This window comes from Cheilinus undulatus, linkage group 15 (assembly GCF_018320785.1).
Source record: "Cheilinus undulatus linkage group 15, ASM1832078v1, whole genome shotgun sequence".
NCBI classification, from domain to species: Eukaryota; Metazoa; Chordata; class Actinopteri; order Labriformes; family Labridae; genus Cheilinus; species Cheilinus undulatus.
The window spans coordinates 8,978,706-9,001,740 of NC_054879.1; the positions used below are offsets into that span (position 1 = coordinate 8,978,706).

Below are 23,035 nucleotides of genomic sequence, written 5' to 3' on the forward strand. Positions count from 1 at the left end.
AAACTTCAGTAAACTATTAAAACGCTGGCTTTGTTCCCATATCATTTGTAGGTCTGAATGATGAAAGCTGATGAGTTGTTTGTATACATGCTACATACAGTCTACAAATAAAAACTGGGATACTTTGGTGTACTTGTGATTCATCATGTCTGCATCCAGCATGATTTTAAGGTATAGTCCCATGGCCATGATAAAGGCTATTAAAGGTAGCCTATTGGATGATGAATATACCTGAATGTTGTTTTCAAGGGGAGACGTTCAATGATCAAGGACTTAAACAAGACAAGCAATTGATCGGTCAAAGAGTTTATTGTCCAATTGTAGCTTAAATGCACACTCCACACAATAAGTAATGGTAAAGGATAAAATAATTTTTTCTCAACAGGAGGCAGACAAAGGAAGAAAATAAATGTGCAAGTAACACCTTAATACAATATGACCAAATTAGCAATAATGAACCATAATAATTCTATTTACATGTGTACACCGTTGCTTTTGGAAGGACTAAGACCAGGATAAAAATCAAAAAACACACACAGTGTGTATGGTTTTAATGTGATGGAGGGACTAAATATACAAGGTAAACATTACACATCAAAAATATAACAAATTTAACATGCTCCACCCAGCAAAAGTTAGTTGAAAACACATTTGAATCTTTCTATAGACGTTTAAACAACATCTAATCTTGATTTAAATGAAAAATGACAGGTGAAAAGCCTTCAGGTAGTTGAAAATACGTCTCTATTATATGGTCATATTTTGACTGACTATTATTGGGTTAAATCTGGACCACGGCATAGCTCAGTTCTCTACGACTATCTTTTGACTAAACAAAGGCTGTGATGATGGACCAGCTAGATTTAGCCTGAAAAAAAAAAAAAACCAAACAAACAAAACATCTTAATAACGTTGGGTGTTTGGTGGGGCAGGATGAGATTACAGAAAAAGCAAAATACACATTTGAAATGGTTGCTGCAGCATCTTTGGGGCTGTGGGAGTGTGTAAAAGTGTTCTTTTACATATCTATATTATTGTTTGATTATAGTTCAAATGCACACTCCACAGAAGTAGTCCGCTGCTGCAGAAGGATTATTGACACAGGTGCTGTGGTGCCACCGCCTGCAGCCTGACCACTTAATCTGAAAAAGAAGATATTCAAATTAATTTGTGTTTTTAACATGTTTTTCCAAGCACACATTACAAATGTATTTACAAACAAGAAAGCAATGCAAAAGTTATTTTTTAACACCATCAGTGTGTGCAAAGTGTTAATCTTATCCTGTCTGTTATTGAGCTGCACAAATGTGAAAAAGAAATGCAAGATAGATCAGTTAAACCATCAGTTCTTAAGCCTTTGCATTGTAAGAGTTCACTCAGTGATATAAGGCTACACACCCACAGCAACTCCCAGACCTTGTACCCTGCACCAGACAAAGTTTAAATTTTCTTACCCAATCATCAATACTAGCCTCAGAACTTCCACTACCACAGGCCCGACAAAACTGGGATAGGTCATCTGTAAACACCAAACATAGCTGTAGCCTTACGCACGACATTGAAAGGATTGTATTTTTACCTAGTAGTAAATGCCTGTGTTTTCCAGCAAAGACACTTCAATCTTCATAAGCATTGCTGCCACTGCCTCCTTGTGTACAGCGTACTGTATTGTGCAGTGGCCAAGAATTTTCTCTGCCAGCTGTGAAATAAACAAAGAGAAATATTAGGAGATACTTTTCTACTCATGCCTGGCAGCAGAGAGAATGATGTTACCTTGCATACAGAGATGCCACATGATGTTGCATCCCTCTGAATAGGATGTGCAATAATGGCGCATGTCCACCTTCCCAGGACCAAAATGTGCCTGTGTATGGGTGCTCTAAACATACAGAGACTAAAGTTTCGGTTTGGCTATTATGTAGAAGGAGAAACAATTAAACCCTTTTTATCAATGCAATATACAACAATCGGAAACTTCACTTACAACTTTCTGCATCCTTGGAACGTTCTCTCCCTCCACTGGCCGATGCAGAGGGAGATGCCAGAGAGATCCAGTTTTTGTAACTTTCTTGGGATCCTCTCCTCTGGCTGGACATGGTGAATTAAATGGTCGATGTTGATTTTGGGTAGAATTTTGCTGCTTTCACCCAAGAAGGACACTTTTCCCCTCTAGCTGGACAATTTTAAATGGCACTAGCATGTCCCGCAAGTTTCCCCTCTTTACTTTGCTTTTTGCGAATGTTTTTACGCAGCATGAGGTCCCCGACTTGAAAATGGTCAGTGTGGCTGCTTTCAAGTTTCCGTTTCCTGGTCTTCTCCTGGCTTTTCTTTATGTTGTTCTGTACATCCTCATAAGTCAGTTGTTGAAGTTTGAGGTTTTCAATGATGTCTTCGTTTTGTATAACATTATGTACCTTGTCCTCTGTTATCTGGGGAAAAACAAAAAAAAAAACAAAACAAAACAAAAAAAAAAATCACAGTCAGAGTGTGTGGTACAGACATAAAAAAACCATAACTGGTTCCAGTTAATTGTAAAATTACATGAGACACAACTTACTTCGTATTTGGGAGGGATAGTGTGCGTCCCGCCAAAACATCAAAAAGTATGGACTGTATTTTGTGGTGAGTTATTTTTTCGTCCGGATGCCAAACATGGTCGCCTGCAGGTAACTGTCCCAGCACTCGGGGTGGTCGGCTACCATTTTATTGAGGGTCCTTAAAATGTACAAGCAAAAACAAGTATTAGAAGACAGAAGAGTATCTGTGTTTTCCAGATAGACAATACATTTTCAGATCTCAGGACAGTGCACAGGAAAATCTGGGGAGTTATTTTTTCAGAGTAAAAAGTATTTTACTCAAAAATAGTAAAACTTACTTATTGAGTATATTTATTACCAGCCCCCACGAGAGTTGTAGTAAAAAACAGTAAATTCTGCTGGAGTAAAACTTTTTAACTCACCCACTTAAGTTCCAGCTCAGCTGGCGTCACTCATTGACGCTCCCAGCTGCAGATAATCCTTGGCAATCAAGATCTCCTCACCTGGTGATGAACCTTCAGGCCTTGTACACACGTAGCTGAGTATTTTCTAAAATGAATATCCCCCTTCATTCGTTTTTAAAAATACTTTCGTCCACACCTGATTGTTAAACCAAAAAAACCCTCGTCCACACATAACCGCAAATCCACCGTTAAATACTGCTCTAAGCATACCAAACCCATAGGTGGCAGTGTTTTTCAGATGTGACACCCGTGCAAGCCAATCAGAATGAACTTCCCTCATTCTGTCTCTTCCGCCAGAGATTCAAACATGGCGCAAGCTGTGACGTTTGAGAACCAAAAACGCCACTTTCTGGCGCACACATGTAACCACGAAACAGGAGTTTTCCAAAAGCTCCACTTTGGCTGGAGTTTTCAGAAAAGATCGTTTTTAGTGACGTAAAACTGTGGTTTTGTGACCTCCTCTGCTGTTTTACTTTTTAGTGGGTGGGCCTTGGCCCATTTGGTGAAATAATCAACCATGACACACACATGTACTGATTACCAACCTCTGTTTGAGTGAGTTCATCCACCAGATCCATTCCTGTGAGCTCCAGAGGCTCTGTAACCTAAAAAGAGCAAAACATTAGCATTATGTCAGTTTTGATTTTCTCAAGAGCTTACAGTCTTTTGCTTCCTTCACCTCAATAGGAATATATTCCTTTTTTTCCTTTAAATGGGCCCTTATTCGACTGGCATTGAGGGCATTAAGAAATCTGAGAGATAGAAAAAAAATCAAAGTGTAATCATGTTCAGATTTGTCCACATAATTATTCTTGGAGCAATATCATCAAGCATATACTGTATGCCATGTTACCCCAAAGGGCAGGGCAGCACAAGGTCAGCATTACGTTCACAGAAGAGCTTTCTAAGTTTGCTTTTACATACATCAAGCTCCTCTGTGGGGCATGAATCAAAGCAAGCTACATTATAATGCAAGTGATGATTCCTCAAGAAACAGATAAATGAAGTGAAAGACAACACTGTGAATCCATTGACATTGCAAGCCTACCCACTTGCAGATATCTTTCAAAATTCCTGGCCAGTAGTAGCGGTTAATGATGGAGCTGTGGGTCTTTTCCACCCCAAAGTGGCCACCTAATTTACTGGAATGGAATTCTTCGAAGATAGAAGTGGCCTCCTCTGCACTTCTGACCACCTTTGCAGGTGCTCAGGATGGTTTTCCTTCTTCTGCATATATAGATGAACTCTCCATCTGGTGTTTCAGAATCATATTAGTCATTTCACTGAAATTAACATAATATTCTCCCCGTTTCTATAAGCTGTGTTGCTTTAACTCTTACCTTTGAGCCTAAAGGTTTCTGCATGTCTTCTCCTTTGATATACTGCCATCTGGAAATCTCTTGTGGAGTTTGTAATGAATCGCTTGCTTCGCAATTGTTGGGTCCATTGCCCTTCTTTTTCTTTAACTTACCTAGCTATCTATACACACACCTTTCACACCAACAGAAAATATATACAACTCCACCAAACAATATGCACTTACTCACTCACTGTGTCAGTCACTCACTAAGTCCTACCTATATGTTTGTTTGTTTGTTTCCTCTCTCTGTTTGTTCTCCTGCCTTCTAAGAAACCCAGAAAGAATGCCATGTGCTCTGAACTTAAATAACATACCTATAATCTCTACACCTGTGTCAAACAATTATTCAATTTGTGGCCTTAATTACATGAAATGCATGATGATAGTCTGCATGATGAGTAATGTGTGCCTGGAAAACATGTTAAAAATAAAGAATTAAGTAAAATATCTTCTTTTTCAGGTTGTATGCACAGGCTGCATGTGGTGGTACCACATGACTTGTGTTAATTATCCCTCTGCAGAGGTGGACTATTTTTGTGGAGTGTGCATTTAAGCTACAGTCAGACAATAAACTCTTTGACCAATCAGTCAGTTGTCTTGTTAAAGTCCTTGTTACGGCCACAGCCATACTCCCCCCGAAAGGTGACTAACCCCAACCTGGAGTGTTCTGTGTGTGTTTGCATTTGTGAGTGTGTGGTGTGTATGATGTTGTCTCCTCAAGGCTGAATCTCCTTCACCTGTGCAGCCAGCTAACAAGCCTGATTGGTGTGCAGCCCTGCTAGGTCAGTCAACCAATCAGAGAGGAGCACCTGAAAACCTGCAGCTATAAAAGCTTGGCCACCCTTCAGTCTCGGCCCAGCTTCATTTGATTCAGCTCGTCTCTGTGCCTCTTTGTTAGTGGTAGTTTATCTGGTATTGTTCTAACAGAACTTCCAGTTTAATTTACTTAGTATTTATTGTTAGGAGGCACTCGTGTTTATCTCGGCTGGGCAAGGAATTTAGTCACCTTTAGGAGCACACATACATTCACTTTAGTGAATGTTAGATTCACTAGGTTTAGGGCTGCCGTTTCACTTGTATTTTGGTTTGGTTAGAGAGAGTGGGTAGCTATGTTTTCTTTCCATTTTTTTTCACTAAGGTAAGGTTGCACTTAAAACTCTTGTTAGACTCTCTTTTGCTCTAGTTTGAAATTTATGTAACCAGCATCCGCATGCCCTCTCTGTTACAGTTTACCTGACCTTTTGATTTGTAGACATTTTTACTTCTTTGTTAATAAATAACTTTTGATAAACCACACAATCTGGTTTTTATGTTACCTCCCTAACCCCTTACGAGCTGGGTCGTAACAGTCCTTGACCATTGAATGTCTCCCCTTGAAAACACAACACATTCAGGTATATTCATCATCCAATAGTCTACCTTTAATAGCCTTTATCATGGCCTTAGGACTTAACCCTAAAACCTTAAAATCATGCTGGATGCAGACATGATGAATCACAAGTACACCAAAGTATCCCACAGTTTTTATTTGTAGACTGTATGTAGCATATATACAAACAACTCATCAGCTTTCATCATTCAGACCTAGTACAAATGATATGAGAACAAAGCCAATGTTTTAGTTAACCGAAGTTTGCATTGCTTCAGACGGGTTTGGCACAGCTATGCTGTCACTTCTCATGACTGTCATTGCCATATAGGTATTCCCATAGATTACTTTTGCTTTCCCATCTCGTACACGACAAATGAAGTGATGATATATCGACCAAATGTGAATATACAGTGGCTCATCTTAAGTGATTATATACATACAATGGTGACTGCATCACAAGTTGACACAGCGAACATGGCTTACCAATCTCTTGTATGAACACACCGCTGACTAAATGTGCACGTTTGAGAACATATGAAAGTAAAAGCTTTCACTAAAGCAGCATGTTCTCCAAGACAGCGATACTGGGTGGAAATAATTGACTTACTAGAACATACGTTTTCAAACACGACGTTTTGTTGTTTGAGTTATTTTGCACAGGCATCTGTCCAACCACCTACATATTTCTTTAACAGCAATTTTCACTTAAAACTTACACTTGGACTCCGTAAACTCTCTCCTTGAAGCGGTGACGTCCAAAAGATACAAATATTTCAGTAAAAAAATCATTAAACACGCAACAAGACGTGTATTTCATGTGATTTCATTGTAAGCAAAGGTCCTCCGAGGCCGCGTCCCTTTAAATTCAACACCAGTTAATCTGTGCCAAAGTGAGGCCCAAAGCAGACTCTGGTATGAGGCCCCCAACACTAGCCCTATAGGTAAAGGCAGGCCTGTTTGCAATCATCGTTTTCAGTTCAGGATTGTCTCCTGAAAGATTAACCCCAGACTTCCACTGTCTTTTGTCCATTATGGTTGTGCTGCAGTTTGACTTTGTGACTACAGGCTACTGATGTAGTAAAGTGAAATACAATCTGTTATTTGTCCAGCATCAAAATGTTTTCTTTCTGGAGTTTAACCGGATGATTTAATTTGGTTTCAGTGAAACATCCTGCCCCGCTTGATCCACTCCGAGCTGATTTCATGCGCAGGGCTCTGGCATCCAGTATAAATAGAAGTGCTGTTTATCTGCTGTGGAGGGCTGTGAACTGATGAAGCTCCGGATGCAGCGGAGCTGGTGGAAGCACTCTCAATGACTAAAACTGAAACCTATCTGAGATAGACTGAACATGTATCTGGTGGAAATAAGGGGTCAATAAAATGTATCTAGGTCTGGCTGGAGGAAATTTCCTCAAAGAAAGGCCCAGGCCATTATGTCTAGTTTATGATTTTTTTATGTATCCATCCAGTTCATTGACCTTAAAAAATGTTATTATTACCTGGAGGACACTGCAAAGAAATGACAATTCAGTTAGAAATACAATGTCGTTAATTAATCATCAGTGTTGGGGTAGTTATTTTTTTAAAAAAAAGTATCCATTACACATAACTAGTTACTTTCTAAGAAAGGTAACCAATGAGTGGTCATCAGAGTGACTCTGTGACTGTTGAGTGATCATCAGAGTGACTCTGTGACTGTTGATTTGTCTTCAGAGTAACTCTGTGACTGTTGAATGGTCATCAGAGTGACTATGTTACTGTAGAGTGGTCTTCAGAGTGAGTCTGTGACTGTGAAGTGGTTTTCAGAGTGACTCTGTGACTGTTGAGTGATCTTCAGAGTAACTCTGTGACTGTTGAGTGGTCATCAGAGTGACTATGTTACTGTAGAGTGGTCTTCAGAGTGACTCTGTGACTGTGAAGTGGTTTTCAGAGTGACTCTGTGACTGTTGAGTGATCTTCAGAGTAACTCTGTGACTGTTGAGTGGTCATCAGAGTGACTATGTTACTGTAGAGTGGTCCTCAGAGTGACTCTGTGACCATGAAGTGGTTTTCAGAGTGACTCTGTGACTGTTGAGTGATCTTCAGAAAAACTCTGTGACTGTTGAGTGGTCATCAGAGTGACTATGTTACTGTAGAGTGGTCTTCAGAGTGACTCTTGGACTGTTGAGTGGTCTTCAGAGTGACTCTGACCATTGAGTGGTCTTCAGAGTGACTCTGTGACTGCTGAGTGGTCATCAGAGTAACTCTGTGACTTTTGCATGGTCATCAGAGTGACTCTGTGACTGTTGAGTGGTTTTCAGAGTGACTCTGTAACTGTTGAGTGGTCATCAGAGTGACTCTGTGACTGTTGAGTGGTCTTCAGAGTGACTCTGTGACTGCTGAGTGGTCTTCAGAGTGACTCTGTGACTGCTGAGTGGTCATCAGAGTAACTCTGTGACTTTTGCATGGTCATCAGAGTGACTCTGTGACTGTTGAGTGGTTTTCAGAGTGACTCTGTAACTGTTGAATGGTTATCAGAGTGACTCTGTGACTGTTGAGTGGTCATCAGAGTGACCCTGTGACTGTTGAGTGTTTTTCAGAGAGACTGACTATTCTGTATTAGAGTTACTTTGTGGCACTGAAGGTTTTTCTCTCTGTATCAGCCCCACCCCTCACACTGAGGGGTGGAGCTGATACATAGATAGATCGGCTACAGGTAGTGATGCTGTAAATGCTGTTAACTGTACCTTGGACAAACATTTGCAAAATAGAATAATTAAAATGGAAAAATTGGCTCTAAAAATGTCAATTGGATAAAGGAACATCTCAGACAATGTGCTTTCTAAAATCAAAGACCTCTCACGGTAAAAGTTAGACAATATAGACTTTTCACAGCTATAAATTTCAAAATAAATTGTTAATATATACAGTGCTTAACAAATTTATTAGACTACCCTAACCCTAACCAAAGTAAGGTTTATGCCACAGCTGCCCTAAATTAACAGTATTGGTAAATACCACAATCATTTTTTAATGTTTCTGCAATGGTTAATACACCAATCTGTAGAAGCTCTTAACCCAAATGATATTTTTAATGCTAAAATATAATTATTTTTGTTATCCATGAATTTTCAAATTTACAAAAAACTGAAAAAAATAGTAAAGCACATTAATATTTCTTGATTGATATGTCAAATTATAGTTATTTACTTGCATTCCTGAACAGAAAAATGAGTTTTAGTGGTTGAATGTTATGCTTGATTAATTTCTGACTTCTCAGAGAAGCCCAGTGAGCCGGCTCAAATTTGGGTGAATTCAGTTTGAAATCCCTCATTCCTGTTCAAAATGGTAAAATGTGGAGAGCTCACTGAAAATGGAAGAGTCTGCATTAAAGCACTTCCTGATGCTGGATGGTCTTTGAGACAAATATGACAGGTGGTCTAATGAATTTGTTAAGCACTTTACATCTTTTTCAAAATTTGTCTTAAATTGTTTACAATTTTAAAATGACCAGCCTTGCAGCAGTTGTGTCTCACTCCAAATCCCTTACAAAAATGTAAAAAAAAAGTTGAAAAAGTATGCAACTTGAAGTCTGTGTTGTTGTGTACTGTTAGTGTCAACAATTGACAAATAATCGACTCTCTGCGATACAAACTTGGTCTGGAGGTGTTATTTTTCTGACCCTTTTAGATGTCTGGGCTTTGGTTGAGAGAAGAACTCCACTGCCCACTGCTTTATCTCAGTACATCCTGGACAGAGATTTGATTAAAACTATTGAGCTGACTGCTCCTGTCATTAAGCACTTGTCTGGACGGCGATGTTCACTGGTCTTTGTGGACAAAGTAATCAATTTGTCTCCACTGACGGACAGTATTAATCTGAACCCTGCAGCCTTTGATTTAAATTAAATTTAAGCCTTTATTTGGTCCTGGATTGATTCCAATCTGTCTTCAAGAAATAGGTCTATATGTTCTAAGACCAGGCTAAACTTAGAGCTTTACTATACCACGTCAGAGGAAGGCCATTTTATATTTAATCTGATTACTTTATGTTAGCGCTAGCCCTGATCCCTGTCCTGGAAATTGGCCAAAATAGGAGTTAGCCAAAGAAGGCTCACATTGTAATTTGCATGCTGGCCCCGTGTACCAGCTTAGTTGGCTTATGCCTTTTGCTCAGTGCCAATGAATCCTCAAAGGAAAGGTCTGCTTCAGCACAGACAAAAAATACAACAAAAATCTGCTTTTAAAGTCCTCCAGCACGTTGTGGAGTTTCCCCAATGTTCCATGATGTCTGATGGCATTTAGATAGAAGCAAAGGGCTCTCTGTTGGAGTTCATTAATAACAGTCTATAACACACGGTGAAGGCAGATAATGTGAAGTTATTCCTTCTAAAGGTCAAGTGGCTCTCATGCAATTACTGAGTAACAGGCCCAATCCAGGATGTGGCAGAATTCCTTGTAAAAACGAAGTTAGATAATATTTTTTAATTTTGAAATACAGCTTTCCCATGCTCCTGAACAGTGTAAACCAAATGTCAGGTTGATTAGCTGTTTGAAAGCATCATAGATGTTCAAACTAATGTGGCACATGATTAAACACAGAGTTTAGGCTACAGGCTACAAGTTTAAACATCAGGCTTGTAGCCTCAAGTGTGTAAAATCAAGCCCCTGGCCATGCAGTCATGAGCAAACATTTGAGATACAAAATGGGTCGTTCTGAAGAGCTCAGTGACTTCAAACATGGCACTGTGATGGATGCCACCTTTGTAAGAAGACATTTTGTGCTGGATATTCCACAGTGAACTGTAAGTGATTTTATTTGAAAGTGGAAGAGTTTGGGAACAACAGCAACTCAACCCCAAAGTGGATGACAGAGCAGGGTCAACTACTCCTAAAGTGCATGGTGTGTTAAAGTCCCCAAAGTCTCCTGATGACGTAGTTAAAAAGTTCAAGGCTTTCACTGGCATTAATGTAAGAACAACAATTGTGCAGTGGAGCCTTCATGGAATTGGTTTCCATAGCTGGACAACTGCATGAAAGCCTCACATTGTCAAGACGAATGCCAAATGTTGGATAGAGTGGTGTCAAGCACACAGATACTGGACCATAGAGCAGTTGAAACCTGTTCTGTAGAGTGGTGAACCACAGATGGCAGATGCTGGGAGGACGTTGCCTGCCTGACTGCATTGTCCCAACTGTGAAGTTCAGTGGAGAAGGGTTAAAGGTCACACACTATGCAAAAAACACTTTTTCAGACTTTTCTAGCAAAAATATGTGCCCCTGCTCTGTCCAAAATTCAACCAAGAATCAGAAAAATCCATTCCCTCCCCCTCTCTCTTTCTCCACCTTTCAGAAAATGTGTGCTGAAACAAGCTGTTCTCAGATTTTCCCCTCATGATGTCGTGGGGAGTTAGCACCGCCTCCAGGTTCAGTTGGCCCTCAGCACTTGGAAGAAAGTTCCACCATCAGGAGAGCCACATCCATTAAGCCAGATTCATTTCCTGAGAGGGGTAGAGTCAGACAGCTTATTAACATTTAATGCCACAGAGACAGAATCAGCTTGTTCTGAATACAGCTGAAACAAGGGGTTTTTCAGACATACAAAAATCCAATACTGGAGTGTTTTTCAGCAACAAAATTCTCTGAGACCAATGTAAGCTAGTCTAAAATATGTGACCTTTAATGGTATGAGGTTGTTTATCAGGGTTTGGACTAGGCCCCTTATATCCAGTGAAGGGCAATCTTTATGCTTCAGCATACCAAGACCTCTTGGAAAATGCTTTGCTTCCAACTTTGTAGCATCAGTTTGAGGAAGGTCCTTTTCTACTCCAGCATGACTGTGCCCAAATACACAAAGCAAGAACTATAAAGACATGGTTTGAAGTACTTGACTGGCCCAAACAGAACCCTAGCCTCAACCCCATAGAGCCTGAGAACAGAGATGGTCAACTGCTGATGACGACAATTCATGTTGGCGCAGTATGAAGAACTAGCAAAAAAACTATGATAAAAAATAATTAGGGGTGTCAAGATTAATTGAGTTAATCCCTATTGGTTAAGGTCTGCACTTAGTGCAGTAATACTGTTTATCGCATGCTTTATTGACCCTTTCAACACACTTTGGTTAAGGCTGCGTCAGCGTCTGCCTGCAGCCACAGTAATGTAAAATAAGTCCACCACTGCTCCTTAATGTCTCATTTCAGTTCCTTTTAGGAGCTCTTGTTTCATTTTCAGTCCATAGCAACTTCCGTTTTCCATGGTTAAATATATGTATAAATCTTTGATGTACCTTTAAAGGCAGGTCTGTAGCTACACACCTTTAAAAAAAAATCCAAAATGACATTAAAACAGATTAAAATGCAAAAAATGTGGTATTTTGAACAGCAAGAAAAGGGTGCGATTAATTGCGATTAACTACAGAAATTCAGAGCTTAATTGCAATTAAAATTTTGATCTTTTGGAAGCTCTACATTATCATTTCAATGTAAATACTACAACTTTGACGTGTCGAAAAGAGGTACAGTGCTTAACAAATTAATTAGACCACCCTAACCCTAACCAAAGTAAGGTCTATGCCACAGCTGCCCTGAATTAACAGCATTGGTAATTACCAAAATTATTTTTTATGTTTCTGCAATGGTTAGTACACCAATATGTAGAAGCTCTTTAACCCAAATGATATTTTTAATGCTATAATATAATTGTTTTTGTTATCCATGAATTTTCAAATGTACTGATTTACAAAAAAAAAATGAAATAATAGTAAAGCACATTAATATTTCTTGATTAATGTCAAATTATAGTTATTTACTTGCATTCCTGAACAGAAAAATGAGTTTTAGTGGTTGAATGTTATGCTTGATTAATTTCTGACTTCTCAGAGAAGCCCAGTGAGCCGGCTCAAATTTGGGTGAATTCAGTTTGAAATCCCTCATTCCTGTTCAAAATGGTAAAATGTGGAGAGCTCACTGAAAATGGAAGAGTCCGCATTAAAGCACTTCATGATGCTGGATGGTCTTTGAGACAAATATGACAGATGGTCTAATGAATTTGTTAAGCACTGTAGATATACCAGTAACAAGGAATAACAACGATCTTCTTCCTCATAAAAAAAATATCTACACAGTCTTTGCCTTTTTCTCCGTTTTAAATGCTGTTTTTTGCACCAAGTCAAATATTTACACTCACGAGTACCTCAGTAGCTGGTTAGCTTGGTTCACGCATTTAAAGCATTGTAATGGAGATTTTGCAAATGTCTATTTGAATGTCAAATTTAGGTCCAGAACCAGCGCCGGTGGGCAGGCACTGTTGAGCTCTATTCATTTAACCAAAGTGTGCTGCAAGGGTCAAAGAATGCAGTTATGTGAATTTAAAAGGATGCACCAATTATAGACCTTAATCACATCAGATTAAACGCATTAATTCTGACATTAAACAAGTTTGTTCAAAAACATTTTGGGCTTCATTAGTGACATTTTCTTATTCAAAACATCACAGAAAAAAATAGTGTTAATGGCTTGTTTCCATATTTTTCCAGTGGACTGATGAATCATTCTTATTGACCCAATCAGACCCATAGTGAGGCGGCCCTTCTGGCATTTGACCAAGTTCCAGATGGCCAGTCTTTCGCTACCAGCATGCTTGAGTCCTTTTTTCATTGTTTTTGTATGGCACTAAGAAATTACATTGCCTAAAATGGAAAAACACTCCAACATTGAGTACCTTTTCATTGCAATAATTTCCTTTGAATACTTGAACAAGGTTTCCAGAACTAAAGCTTGTAAATTTAAGGTTGTTTTGATTAATAAAGCTCAGCAGATTGAATGGATTTTCCATTAATCACAAGGCTGACAGTTGAAACCCCAGCTCTTTTAATATTGTCCTTGAGTAACATTAAAGTGGTATTGTCCCTTCCTTCAAACTTCCCATGAATATGCAAGAAATCATAGAAGTGTCCACTATAGTGGAATAAGATAAATTCAGTGAGTTAACAGTTTTATAAGAATTCAAGCATTGTGAAATGTGATCCAGTATGTGCATAAGACACACAGAGACATTATAACTGGGATTTTTCTTCCACATCAATACAATGTGCCATTTCAAAGTTCAATAATAGCAGTTATTGACAGTCTTTATTGTGTCCCCTCTGGTTCATTGTGACCTTAGTGGCTTCTCCTCTGCAAACATGACTGTGACCTATATCATTATTCCTCCCTGTTGTTTGCAAGAGAAGGAGACAGCATGAAGCAAAGCAGTCATTTATTATAATGATCAACTAATTTATGATCTGTGTCTATTTACGAAGCGCCTTTTTGTCATTTCTCACTTTTATCTCACTAAATTTATTGAGTGAGTGAATCGAACTCAGTGTCTGTCTGGCTTTCTTTCTGTCTGGATCTCGTTATCTGTCATCCCTAAGTTTTACTGTCTCTTCAGAGCACAGGAAACTTTTTCCAGTCATCTCGCACTGGGACTTTCTGCAAACTGTGACACCTCCGGCACAGATGTGACAATGAAACAGCGAGTCAGTGGACCTGCCAAGAAAGCAGCGCAGCTTCTAAGTTAATGTGCTATTGATTAAAAGGAAACGGCTCTGTGTGACCTTTCTGGAAACAGTTCACATCGCTCTTTCTTTATCGATACGACGGAGCTTAAACAGCATGAAACATGGCTTCAAGTCAAGTAATAAATGCAACTCTAGCTTGCCAAGTCTTCATAAAAGTCTGCTGACGCTCTGCATTGTCTGCTCTGTTCTTTATCTATGCAACACATCTTATTATGTCTGTATAATGCCAAGGCTGTCAATGAGACTATAACACTAGCTTCAAGGCGGTAATGAACTGTCATCACCAACACTATTATTGGCACTACTGTCGATGCTTTCAATGTTCTCTTTGTAAGTTTGCTGCGAGCCAAAGGTGCAAAAGCCGACAAGTTCTTCCCTGAAGTATAGAACAAATACTCTTGTTAAAAAGACTCTTGTTAAAGCAGAACTGATTTTAACACTTAAAAAAACTCACATAATAGTCAGGAGCGTTGTTGGCACAAAATAAGGATAAACCAGAAAAGGCTGGGAAGCAAGATAACGTGTGTGAAATGTTTCTTACTTGACAGAGGGTAGGTTTTTAATGTCTGACAAAAACTAAGTCACATTTTAGTCTAGTTTTATTCTAGTTGGATGAAACTAGAGTAAGACTAACTAAAAAAGATCTTTTCTGACAAAAACTCTGACAAAAAGTTTAGCCATCCTCATAAAAAAAGGTTAACTATGACATTTCAGTCATAGCTGAAACTCTGTTGCTGTTGCTCCTAAACAATTCCACTGTCTGATAATATCACTTACAGTCAACTGTGGAATATCTGTTTTATTATGAACTGCCTTATTTCAAAGGTGGCATCCATCACAGTGCTATGCTTGAAGTCCCTGAGTTCTTCAGAACGACACATTTTATATCACAATTGTTTGCAAACGGAGACTGCATGACTAGATGCTTGATTTTTTACACCTGTGGACAGGATCGCCCGAGGACCTGGAGGACCGCATGAAAAACCCGGTAAAAGGGTCCTCCCCAGTTCTGATTTATTGATGATTTAAATGCATGTGTGTTGGATCAGCATTGGTGCTAGCATTCTGGTTAACAGTTACCGAAACTGAAAAGTGTTTTAAGCTATTTTGGGTTCTGATGTTAAAATAATTTATTCATTACTGTTTCAACTCATTTTGTCACATTTGTTGTCAGATTAAACCCATTTTTGCAACTTTAAGCCAATTTTTGCCACTTTATTTCTTTTGACCTATTTTACAGCCATTTTTCTTCTTTTCTTAACCCTGCTTACTGCTTTATCCTGTTTTGCCTCATTTGACCTATTTTTTTTTTTTTTTTTTACCACTTTCAACCCATCTTACCACTTTTTTTTTTTTTAAGATTTATTTTTGGGCTTTTTCATGCCTTTATTTGACAGAGGAAGGACAGTGAGTGTGTGGAAGACATGCACACAGAGAGTGGGGAAAGACATGCAGTAAAGGGCCACAGGCCGGATTTGAACCTGGGCCGCCGCGTACATGGGTGGCGCCTTAAACCACTTGACCATCTGCGCTCCCATTTTACCACTCATTTTTGCCACTTTAAACCCTTTATGCCACTAGGCCAATTTTCTGCCAATTTTTAACCAGTTTAGCCATGTTTTTACCGCTTTTCACCATCTTTTTTTTTTAACCACCCTTTATGGCCACTTTTTTGCCTTCTTAACCCATATTTGCTGCTTTATCCCTTTTAGCCACTTTCAACCCATCTTACCACTTGGTTTTTTACTGGTTTTCATCATTTTACCACTCATTTTTGCCACTTTAAACCCATTATGCCACTTTCTTTCCGACATTTTTACGCCCACTTTTTTACTTTTTCACCCATATTTACTGCTTACTCTCTTTTCGCCTCTTTCAATCAATTTTTGTCACTCTCCAAACACTTAATACCTCTTCTATCCACCATTTTCCCACTTTAACTCATTCTTGCCACCTTTTGACTATTCTTCATCATGTACTACAAATTTTTGCCAAATTTTTCTTTGCCCCTTCATTTTGCCATTCTTTCACCACGTATTTCCACCAATTTTTGCCCATTTTAAACAATTTTTGCCACTTTCAACCCATCTTGTCACTTTTTAACTGGCTTCATACATTTTGCCTCTTTTAACCAATTTTTGTCACTTTAAGCCAATTTTTGTTACTTATTTCCACCAATTTTAGCCACTTATTACTTATTTTGCCACTCTTTCACTGCTTATTTCTGCCAATTTTCGCCACTTTTTGCCATGTTTTTACTGCTTTTCACAATTTTTTACCACCCTTTTTGGCCACTTTTTTGCCTTCTTTACTCATATTTGCTGCTTTATCCCTTTTAGCCACTGTTAACCTTTTTTTTTTTTCACTTTAGCACTGCTTCTTACTACCCATTAGCCTTTTTTTGCCACATTTAGTTAATTCTTGCCACCCTTAAACCTTTCTTCACCACTTATTTCTGCCATTTTGTGCAATTACTGCATTATTATTTCCCTTAAAGTTATTACAGTTCCTTCTACTTTATTCTCTGTTATCCTGGCATTTTTGGTTTAGCTATTAAGTCTGATATTACTGTCCTGCTGTGTGTGACTATCCACACTGGCCACGTTTACATGAGAGCTTTAATTCCCCTTTAATTCAGTAGGAAAGTTAAATCCTCTTTAAAAAGTCCTTGTAAACACCTTATTCCGAATGAAAATGACCATTCCGAATTAAACTTATATCCGCATGCTCGTTCCCTTGTCTTCTTCTTCTTAGGTTTTACGGTGGTTGGCATCCATCACTTTGGTGCATTACTGCCCCTCGTTCCCTTGTCCTGTCACGATGGCGCACATATTCCACGCTAGCGGGCACATATTCCAGGATGGCTGCCTGAAGCAAGCGTTGGACTCGAGCCGACACAATTTATTTAATAAGAGCCTTAGAAGATATGGATTAAATGAAAACAGTGGATGGACGGAAGTAGACGGAGTTTGTCTTTTCCAGCAGAAAATACGTCACGTCCGCCCCTTGTCCAATCAGAACCCTTCCCAACCCCCAGACCTTAAGTGGAATTGAATAAAGGCGATTAAACGTGTTTTCCATGTAAACCTCTATTCGGAATTACTATTTCCATGTAAACACGAAGGAGGATATTTTAATTCCAAATTATTTAATTCTGAATAATTAATTCAGAATTAAAAAACATCATGTAACCGTGGCCACTGTTAACATAACAAAAAAAAAAAAAATCCTGTTTTAAGAAAAGAGGTTTTGACAGTTTTGAAAAAAGGCTATTTTGCTCTACAGCATAAATAAATACATTTCATTTGTTATTGCGTTGATAGAGATGGTTATTGTTCAAGTAAAATGTGAAATAGGGCTTTCAGCTTAACTTTACAATGGACCATGATCTTGCTGACCTCCATGAGCCCCACAGTTAGCTGGGCCCCAGCATTCCCCTTTATCCCCCCCTTAAGAGCAGCCTTGTCTGTGGAAATGGGTCTGATTGAAACACCTGAATTCAGTAATTTTACAGGCACTGCTGTATACTTTATCCCCGTAGTGTAATAAGTCCCCCTTTTATCCACAGATGACGCCATAAACAAAAGAAGAGGGAAAGTTCGTCTGAAAAATTAAATACTTAATCTGTAGAAAATTGTAAACTGCTCTACTCCTCCTAGACATGAAGACGAAGCCAAGAAATGAAGTTAAACAGAAAAAAGAAAATTAAACATGATATTTACTGACCTTTTTTGAACATTTTATGTTGTACAGTGGTAAAAGGACATTACACTTTAACAGTTTCTCTCTCTTTTTCCATCTGCCAAGAAAATTTTGGCATCAGCACACAACAGGATAAGTTAGTGTGATACATTTTAATTCCTGGTAGATCTACTGTATGTTTTTATTATGTATAAACACCATTTGGCACAGGAAAACTCCTCCTGTCTCTGGTGAATAGCAGAAGTAGGTTTTTTTCTAACCCACAGTATGTTTCAGCCCTCTGGGAGGTAACTTTTCTGAGCTGATAGCTGTGGAAACATTACAGGCCAGAATGAATAAGTTATACAACACAGAACTAAAAACCAACAAGCTGGCCTCATATTTCAGCCCTCCAGCCTGACACCGTAACCTAAAATTTGCCACAGACTGGTGGCAGTTCTAAAATAAAAATGAGTGTGAATGAAACCCTTTCTGCTAAAGTTGAAACTGGTCCAACTAGTGTGCTTGGGTAGAATGTGCGAGGAAGATTATTAACGCAGAAAACACTAAAAAGCTTGTTTAAATGATGCAAATGCTGCTTGGGGAGCGGTTTCACCTCTGGTCTTTGCATCATTGCAAACAGCAGCAGGTGTCACGGTTCAGCTTAGCAGGGGATGCTTTCTGCACGCTGTGAAGCCGTGTTGCAAGGCTTGGTTTAATAAATGCAATACAGTGAACTTTCAGACTATGAGCCTTTAAAGGGAAATAGATTTCTTAACTTTTCTTGTTTGCTCCATAAATAGTACTTGGAAATAATGTTGAGACTGTGACCTCTACTATTGCTTTGTAAAACTGTTTGGCATTTGGTGGTTGCAATCTCTTTATTTCATAATGTGAAGTGACAATTTTCAGGAGATGAGATAGGTTCATACTATGTGTCCATCTTGGTTGTGAAGTTGTGATTGACTACCACTCACAGGTAACCACATCTAAAAACAAACACTAAGAACCATAGTGACTGGCAAAGTATGGTAATATTACTGGATTTGGTGCTGGATTCCAGAAAAAAACAAAAAAAAACAAAAACAAAAAACAGAATTAGAGGAGCTCCTGACAAACCCAATGGGATCTCCCCAGTTGGGACTTATTTACATCAACACATATATGTTAGCCAGGACACTATGCTATTGATCTCACAGTTACAATGTGGTTGATGTTGGAAAAATTAACTAAAGCTACTTTTTAATCCCATTTTCTGTCCATTTCTTGCTACAATCAACCCTTTTCACCACTTTAGCTGCCCATTTGTTCCCCTTTTAACCAATTTATTCTATTTTAAACCTCTTCTCGCCATTTTTGCCACTTTAAACTCGTTTTTGTCACTTTTATTTCTACAGATATTCACTGTTTTTACTGCCCATTGATGCCACTTTTTCCTTTCTTAACCCTTAATTGCTATTTCATCCCTTTTTTGACTATTCAAACCTATTTTTGCCATTTTTAACCCTTTTCACCACTTTTTCTCCCATTTTTGTCAATTAAAAACAGATTTTTGCTTCTTTTATAATACAATTTCCCCACCTTTTCCACCCATTTTTACCACTTTAAACCCATTTCTGCCACTTTTAAGCCATTTGTGCTACTTTTTTTACCCTTTCCATCACTTCTTCTGCCCATTATTGCCACATTGAGCATTCCTGTTATAAAACGTGCTATATAAATAAAGTTTCTTGCTTTGCTATCTTTTTGTATCCTGTTCCCTGTTTGTGAAGGACAATGCTCTCTTCTCTGAACTTTTTGGACCATTCTTTTGACATTGCCATATTTCTAACATGCAGTCAAATGTGACACTCAACAAACCCCTCACAGCTCAGGTATTTCATGTGTTTCAGCTCAATCATACCTGGTGACATTAATGAAGCCCTTGATTAGTTGCAGCAGGGGTGCATGGAACAACACTGGTTTTGCATATTTGGGGTCATGGGTTAAATAATTTTGGGACTAGAGAAGTCATTTTTAGTCAGCGTTAGTTGTGTTGAGATATTTTAATTCCCTTTGTTTGATTTGTTCATTGCAAACATCTGAAAGTCTGTAAATTTCCACAATAAACCTGATTTGCAATGTGGGTTGAATAACTTTGATTGCAACTGTACCTCATTTTGTCTTGCAGCTCTGAATGGCCCATAATGAAGGTGACAGACAGGATGTTTGGCCAATCACGTCACAAGAATTTATGTAAAAATCCTGCCCTTATAACCTTGCAAAGCAGATGAATATACCCATTTCCTTGTTTCTCAATGGCAAATCCATCTTGCAAAGCTCGCGTCTGAACCGTTTGGGCCCAGTTAGAAAGTGACAGGAACAATGAGTGAAAAGGGGCAGTACTTTCAGGTACAGTGGAGTCGTGACGTCAGCAAGCAGCAACAAGAGGCCGGTGTAGTTATGGCGGAAGACATTAGCGTGGCAGCTGCTCAAGCGCCAGTTTTATCAGAACTTGACAACATTTCTTCATTAAAAGAAGAGCAAAGAACAGCAGTGAGTTGTTTTCTTTTCAAAAATGACTAAAAGTTGTGCACTGACATGTCTATAGTCGCCATGGTTCGCGTTATTCCTTGGTAGCTGCACCTCGGTAGTGTTTTGTTGCTCTGATTAGCCCGTAAAGATGTGACAGACAGAACGTTGATCCAATCACCCTCCAAGCTGTTTTATAAAGGTCCTTTAATAAGGTTTTCCAGATGGCGTGTCAGGTTACTGCCCTTCTGGAACTTTAAAAGACTATAGCGAAAAATACACTAACATGTTATAAAGGTAAATAAATGTATGGCCTTGGTGATGTAAAATTGTAGTATTGGGCTAAAGGATCATAAAAAATGAGGACTGATCAAATCTAGGATACATAATAATATAAATAAAATTTAGAAAGCACTCGGTGTGTGCTCTTTTAAGCCTTCCAGTTCATACTGTGTACAAATATGTCAAATCTAATTAGATATGACTACAGGTGTTAAAAGGGAAGTATTCCACTGTTAAATAAACATAAAGTGACTACTGCATAATAAAAGTGTAGTTATAGTGAATGCATAAGGGGATTTCGGCTGTAATGATGGGGCCTGAAGAGACATCCTTACATAAAGTCTGTGGGATATATTCACTTGTTTGACAAAGAAAATGAAAATCAAGAGTCTGTCTTAAAGCTCCTCCCTGTCCTTAAAAGAGAAGACAAGAAAAGAATTCAGTAATAGAGCTCAGTAGTCTTTATGACAAGGATAAAAATTGGGTTAGATGCTTCACCTTGGTGTATTTTGTACTTCTCAAATTGTAAAATAATTGCTCACCTCACAGTTTGGAGCAATCTCACATGCTCTGCTGCCAGATTGAAGCTTCTAAAAAACCTCTTTTCACAGTGCAGACATCAGCAAGCTTCTCTAGTTCACCCACAGCATCTCCAGCATAACACTCATCCTGTTAACATGAGCCAGAGATGAGTGCATGGGCTGCCATTATCGTCCTTGTCTATCAAAGTTAGCGATAGATACTAAATTATTTGGACATTTTTATTATATTTTTGCTGCAAGTTTCTTGTGAAGGTGCATGAAGTCATTTATTTTTTAAAACCGGCCATGATAATGGAGTTTAATGGATGGGTTGCCTGACTCGTAGATAAAGAGACGGATCGATTCACGGCTGCATTACTCAGACTGTGAGGAATGGCTTAGAAGATAAAACGAAGGTTGAGTAATGATGACAAATAAAGAGACAAGATGCTGAGCAAAGTGAAACAGTAAAAGTGAAATCCACACTAAAGGAATAATGAATTGTGGCCTTGTGCACGTACAACTCATCACTCCAGACACCTCAGAAAGATTTAAGATGAGGAAACAGTAAGCAGTCTAACAGTTGTCCTCAGATCTACGTACGTACGCAGGTGCAGGAGTGCAAGTGGAAGGAGCTTCATGTTTGAGCTCCTTAAAGCAACAACTGAGAGTTCAAAAAAGACATAAAAAAAGGCAGAAAAATAAATGCGTCAGCATTCCTAGCTTATAAAATATGACAAATCAGAACAGCAGTCTTTTTATTGATTTTTGAGTGAGTGATACTTGATAGCATTTAGTGATTGCTATATTCATTCAGAAATGAAATAACACCAATTTTGTAGCATCAGTCCAACAATATCTGGAGTAAGATTAATGTCATTCAGTATTTTCTGTTATGAACAAAAACTGGAGAGTGAAAGCACAGAAAAGATACAGATATTAAATGCACAAATTGATGTGAAATGAGTGTCTGTTTTTTTTTTTAAAGGACCTGACTCATTCCATTGATTATCTTTGTTTTGCTCATTTACTGGATGTGTATTTAAAATTGTCTTGTAATATGAGTCCATTTATTGTAATTGCAAAGCAAGAGCAGCTAAAAAATACCAGTCAGAGAAGCTGAAATAACCTATGTTTTGGTTTTTGCCAAACCTGACTTGCCAGAAATATCAAGGATATACACTATATGGACAAAAGTATTTTGATTATTGAATTCAGGTGTTCCAATCAGACCTGTGCCACAGTTGATAAAATCAAGCAACTAGTCATCAATTAGCAAACATCTGTGATACAAAAAGGGTTGTTCCGATGTCCAAGCCTAACATCACCAAGTCCAGTGCAAAGTGTTGGATGGAGTGGTGTAGAGCACAACAACGCTGGACTATGGAGCAGCGGATAATGGTATGGGGGTGTTTTCCAGGGTTTGGGTTAGGCTCCTTATCTCCAATCAAGGCTCATCTTAATGCTTCTGCATACCACGACATTTTGGACCCGTCCAACAATTCCAACTATGTGGCAACAGTTTGGAAAGGCCCTTTTCTATTCTAACAAAACTGTGCCCCAGTGCACAAAACAAGGACTATAAAGATGGTTTGATGAGTTTGGTATGGAAGATCTTGACAGGCCCACACAAATCCCTGACTTCAACCCTGTTGCGCACCTTTGGGATGAACTGGAGATTGCAAGCCCGGTCTTTAAGTCCAACATCACTTGACCTCATTAGTGCCCTACAGAATGAATGGGCACAGCTTCCCTCAAAAATG

At 38.7% G+C, this 23,035-nt stretch overlaps 2 long non-coding RNA genes across 2 annotated transcripts; both read right to left on the reverse strand.

Moving 5' to 3' along the window:
• Positions 1–393: 393 nt before the first annotated feature.
• LOC121522865 lies at positions 394–2,766 on the reverse strand. The gene is made up of 5 exons (XR_005993005.1): positions 2,558–2,766; positions 1,985–2,429; positions 1,774–1,879; positions 1,455–1,699; positions 394–1,142 (listed from the first exon to the last, which is right to left on the reverse strand). It is a non-coding gene; the product is annotated as an uncharacterized LOC121522865 (long non-coding RNA).
• Positions 2,767–2,913: 147 nt separating this feature from the next.
• On the reverse strand, positions 2,914–4,611 carry LOC121522866. Its single transcript, XR_005993006.1, has 4 exons — positions 4,342–4,611; positions 4,050–4,253; positions 3,681–3,753; positions 2,914–3,606 (listed from the first exon to the last, which is right to left on the reverse strand). It is a non-coding gene; the product is annotated as an uncharacterized LOC121522866 (long non-coding RNA).
• Positions 4,612–23,035: the final 18,424 nt, after the last annotated feature.